A 5597-nucleotide genomic window follows, 5' to 3' on the forward strand; every position below is an offset into this window, starting at 1 on the left:
ACCGTACAAATTATCAACTACGCCACCCTGTAGGGTACCACGGGTACGGCCAGTAAATGCCATTCAGTGTCCAGTAAGTGCTCACCTTTCCAACACCATTTAGCATAGACACAGCCGTCCCAGGATACTGTCCCTGCTCACACTTGCCATTCACCTTGTACCTGTGCTTATCATACCACCTACACCAACATTCTCTGCCAGGTGGAGAAATCACTTTAAGAGTCAGAATCTTCCAATTAAACAAATGGTACGTAGGGAAATACCAGCCCTTTTAGAACGGAGATGAGAGGAAGTCCATTAGCCAGAGTGGTGAATCTGTGGGATTCCGTGCCACAGGCAGCCGTGAAAGCTAGGTTTTTTTGCTAATATTTAAGGCAGTGGTTGTTAGATTCTTGATTGGTTAGGGCATGAAGGGATACGGGGAGAAGGCAGGAGATTGGGGCTGAGACGAAAAATGGATTAGCCAAGAAGAAACATCTTATGGTCTAAGGGGTATAAGGTAATGCTCCCCCACGCTGAGGGTGGAACCATCGTGGTACAAGAGGACCGACATGTCGGAACAGGAAGGGGAATTAGAAATAAAATGTCTGACCCCCGGGTAGTTCCGCTTTTGGCAGATAGATCAGAGGTGCTCAATGAAGAGTTCCCCCAATTTACGACGGCTGTCATGATTGTAGAGGAGGCGTCAGCAGCACCAGACTCAATAGAGAAGCCCAAGTGTTGACTCGCCTGAAAGGACGGTTTGGTGCCCCGAATTCAGGTGAGGGACGAGATGAACAGGCAGGTGTAGCGCTTAGGCCGCGTACTGGGATAAGTGCTGGGAGGGAGTTAAGAGGGGAGGGACGAATGGACAGGGGACAATGACAATCTCTGCATTTATTCTATGCACCCGGCGGGTAGTGTGGTGGCGGGAGTCACTCCCTCTGTGACCAGGCATACCGCCCTTTGTATCCTCTGGCACCGAGTTTTCAGATAACCACCTCCCTCCGCTAGGACTGGGCGCCAGGACCTCGATCTTGTACAGTCGGGCAGTAATGTTTAGAATGAGGATATATCTGACCGAAAAGTCACAGATGTTCGCAGGGTCAGACACAGTGAATTTCGCTCCGCACCGTCCCATCACACATTCCTGGTGTCAGGCACTCAGCGAAGCCCCCTCCTCACCTTCCCGTCACACGGTGCTGGAGTTGGACATAGACTGAAGCTCCCTCTGTTTTTGTCCCACTATAGAAAACATGGGACCGCTGTCCACAAAAGATTCGAGAAGAAAAAGGGTCTTTCCTGCAGTCTCTTGGTTTTTCAGTGAAATGACGCGAATACTGAGTCATTGCAACAACTGGTTGTCTGTAAGTTCTCCACCGAGTCTATAACCCGTGGGGACTAAGACCGCGAGGAAGATGTTCATTCCCCCCAGCCCCTCCTTGCCCGTTCCTGGGAGTACAGTGCATAGCACCTGTCTCAATATCTCTGTTTCACATTCACACCGGGATCACCATGCATAATGCCCGTCTGTGTATCCGCTGGGTCAGACCTACACCTACTGCACCGTACAACGATCCTGTCGCCATATCCCCTGGGTCGGAACTATACCAGGTCACGATGCATGGTTCCCGCCTTCGTATCCCTTGAGCCACACATTCGTCGGGAGCTCTGCGCTCAGTTCCCATCTTCGTATTCTTGGGTCATGCCCACACCAGGAGAGCCGTGCTCGTTTCTCGGCTCCATATTGCCTACATCAGACCAAGGGTGAAGTCGACGAGGATGAGAGCAGAGAGTGGGTGGGTTCAGCGCCGTCTGCCTGCATTTCACCAGTCTTCCTTTCCCTTTGTCGGGGGAAACTGCAAGAGTCTTTGGTCCCACGTTGGAAGGATTGAACAGTGAGGCTCGAGTCTGTGGACTCACTAAGGGGTGGCGGGGGGGGGGGAGCTTTGAGGTTCACGTTTCAGCGCTTTGAGCAGGGTGATCGGTGCAGACTGGGGTGCTTCGGCGAAAAATGGCTCTGCGGCAGCCTGCAGCCAGCTAGGGGCGCAATGCCGAACTAAATTATAAATTAAACTAAATTGAGCTAAACTCTCGGACTCCTGGTTTGATGCTGATATTCTCTGTGTCGTTCACTCAGTTTTTGCCGTTAGCGCAATTTGTTCTTTTTTCCCGCATTGGGTTTTTGATGTATTCTTTGAAAGGATTCCATTTTGTTTCTGTGTTTCGAGGCTGCCTGCAGGAGGACGGATCTCAACAACAGACACAAAATGCTGGACGAGCATAGCAGGCCAGGCAGCATCTATGGAAAAGAGTACAGTCGACGTTTCGGGCAGAGATGCTTCATCAGGACTGGAGAAAAAACAAGATGAGGAGCCAGAGCTAGAAGGTGGGAGGAAGAAACACAAGGTGAAAGGTGAAACCGGGGAGAAGGGGTGAAGTAAAGAGGGGAGAAGTTGATAGGCGACTCCCTTGTCCATTCGTCCCTCCCCACTGATCTCCCTCCTGGCACTTTTCCTTGTAAGCCGAACAAGTGCTACACCTGCCTCCCCCCACATCTTCTCCCTCGCTACCATTCAGCGCCCTAAATAGTCCTTCCAGACTCACTTCACTTGTGAGTCTGTTGGGGTCATTTACTGTGCTCGGTGTTCCCAGTGCGGCCTCCTGTATACCGCTGAGACCCGATGTAGATTAGGACACCGTTTCACCGAGCTCCTAGGCTCCGTGCGCCAGAAGAAGTGAGATCTCCCAGTGGTCACCCATTTTGATTCCACTTCCCATTCCCAATCCGATAAGTCAGTCACAATGAGGTCACTCGCAGGTTGGAGGAGCAACACTTTATATTCCATCTGGGTAGCCTTCAACCTGATGGCATGAAGATCGATTATTGAACTTCCGGTAATGCCTCCCCCCTTTAACATTCGCCATTCCCTTTTCCCTCTCTTACCTTATCTCCTAACCTGCCCTTCACCCGCGTCTGGTGCTCCACCCCATTTTCTTTCTTCTATGGCCTTCTGTCCTTGCCTATCAGATTTTTCCTTCACTGGCCCTGTATCTTTTTCACCAATCAACTTTTCAGCTCTTTACTTCAACCCTTGCCCCTCTCGGTTTCACCTTTCACCTTTTGTTTCTTCCCCCACCCCACCCCCCACCTTCTAGCTCTGACTCCTCATCTTGTTTTTTCTCCAATCCTGATGCAGGGTCTCGGCCAGAAACGTCCACTGTACTCTTTTCCATAGATAGTGGCAGGACTGCAGAGTTGCTCCAGCATTTTCTGTGTGTAACATCGATATGTATCCCAGCTCATTTCTGGAACGCCGTCTGTCCGGTTTCCTGAACTATGCAGCCACCTAGTCGGAATTCGATTGGAAAGATCTTTGAAACACAGTGTGAAATTGTTTCTCGGTAAGAACAGGGGAAGTTCATAAAGCAGAACGCTGCAAACGATTGCACCATAAAATAGCCCTACACCGTAATAAAAAGGTAAACAAACTTATCTATTTGAACCGCGGACTGATCGTTTCTTATACACTGATTGTTCCGCTCCTTTTTGCGGCATCGAGTTTTCTGAAGTACAGTGTGTAATTTGCAGTGTACTTTACGGTGTTTGCTGAAACCCGCCTTCATCACGTTGCCGTTCACCCCATAATTTAAAGGCTCCGCTGGGATTTGAACCCAGAATCTCCTGTTTACTAGACAGGCGCTTTGACCAGTTAAGCCACGGAACCCTCACGCCGTCCAGCAGCTGTAATGATAGGTCAGTTGTATTAACTTCTCTTCTTCGAAGGAAATGCTTCAGATTCAGACTGCAAAGACGAGATACAACAAAATAGACCGTACAGGCACATCCTTATATAGTCTGTGTATATAATATAGGCTGCCACTCTCACCACAGTTCACTCGTTTTCCCTGTCTCCGTCCTGTGGAGACTCAAACGGAGACGGCCATCTCTGATTGCAGTCTGTGCGAGCAAGGCGCAAGTGAAAAGAGACACCACAGGAAATAGTTGCTAGATCAGGCAGTATATATCGAGAGTAAGAGAATTGGTCCAAAATTAATTTCTTGGGCTGTCAGTAGCAGAAGAATATAATCCGGTGGATTCAGCTGCCCAGGGATGAAGATTAACACATTTTCTGAGGTTGCATTCTATTAATTTCGCCCACACGGGCAGTATTGCTATTTGGTATCGGTCTACGTTGTCAGATGTTACGAGATACAATTACACAGTTAAAGTTGCAGGCCAGCCGTATCGGTCATTCTAAAAGATAAGTACTCTGAGGTGGCAAGGGAAAACAAAAAGAGAGTGCAAGATCTAGCAACAGACATCAAAGTTGCTGGTGAACGCAGCAGGCCAGGCAGCATCTCTAGGAAGAGATACAGTCGACGTTTCAGGCCGAGACCCTTCGTCAGGACTAACTGAAGGAAGAGTGAGTAAGGGATTTGAAAGTTGGAGGGGGAGGGAGAGATCCAAAATGATAGGAGAAGACAGGAGGGGGAGGGATGGAGCCGAGAGCTGGACAGGTGATTGGCAAAAGGGATATGAGAGGATCATGGGACAGGAGGTCCGGGAAGAAAGACAAGGGGGGGGGACCCAGAGGATGGGCAAGAGGTATATTCAGAGGGACAGAGGGAGAAGAAGGGGAGTGAGAGAAAGAATGTGTGTATAAAAATAAGTAACAGATGGGGTACGAGGGGGAGGTGGGGCATTAGCGGAAGTTAGAGAAGTCGATGTTCATGCCATCAGGTTGGAGGCTACCCAGACGGAATATAAGGTGTTGTTCCTCCAACCCTAGTGTGTCTGCTACAGTTACAGCGAGGGTGCAGTGCAGCTAAACGACAACGGGTAAAGGCCATGACGAGGTAGGTGCTGAGGACAAGAGTTCATCTTGAAGGTATAAGATGGGGCAAAAACTGCCATTGATCCTAGTTGTTCGTGTTTTCAGGGCTTTGTACCTTCAGCGCAAGGTGACGGGGAGAAGAGAGAAAGTCTCGGGTGGTAGGGGACTTTGATAATACTGGCTGGTCTACGGAGGCAGCAGGAAGTTTCGACAGTATCCATAGAGGAGAGGCCGAGCTCTGTCCACAACTTTCTGCAATTTCCTGCGGTCTTGAGCAGAGCAGATTGCATACCAAACCGTGCCTCCTCCGTTTAGACTCCTTTCTGACTTGTGTGCATCAAAATCAGTGCGTGTTAACGCCGGCATGCCGAATTTCCTTTGTAGTCTGAGGAAGTGGTCGCGCTGGTGTTGCCTTATTGGTTATAGCGTTGGACCAAGCCAGACTATCGACGATACTTACACCTGAAACTTAAGGCTCTCAACCCTCTCCACCTCGGAACCATTGACAGATACAGGGGTCGATGTTCCGCTCTGCTTCCTGAAAGTAGAAACAAGCTCCTTTGATGGCAACCTCTACGGTGCTGCCGTCTGCGAACTTCTCCAAGTAATGCGGATGAAGCAAGCACTTCAGCTTTGCGAATATTTTTCCTCCGGGTGTTAGAGTAAAGCAGATGAATATGAATTTGGGGGTTATAATCTCTCCAATTCTCTTCATCTCGGACGTCAGGGCATCGCCCTTGGCAGAATGTCAGTATCAGATACACTTGTCAGTGCACACCA

At 49.5% G+C, this 5597-nt stretch overlaps 1 non-coding gene across 1 annotated transcript; it reads right to left on the reverse strand.

The window, feature by feature from the left end:
* Window positions 1-3633: 3633 nt before the first annotated feature.
* trnat-agu (transfer RNA threonine (anticodon AGU)) lies at window positions 3634-3707 on the reverse strand. Its single transcript has one exon. It is a non-coding gene; the product is annotated as a tRNA-Thr (tRNA).
* Window positions 3708-5597: the final 1890 nt, after the last annotated feature.

This window comes from Mobula hypostoma, chromosome 8, assembly GCF_963921235.1.
Source record: "Mobula hypostoma chromosome 8, sMobHyp1.1, whole genome shotgun sequence".
Classification (NCBI taxonomy): domain Eukaryota; kingdom Metazoa; phylum Chordata; class Chondrichthyes; order Myliobatiformes; family Myliobatidae; genus Mobula; species Mobula hypostoma.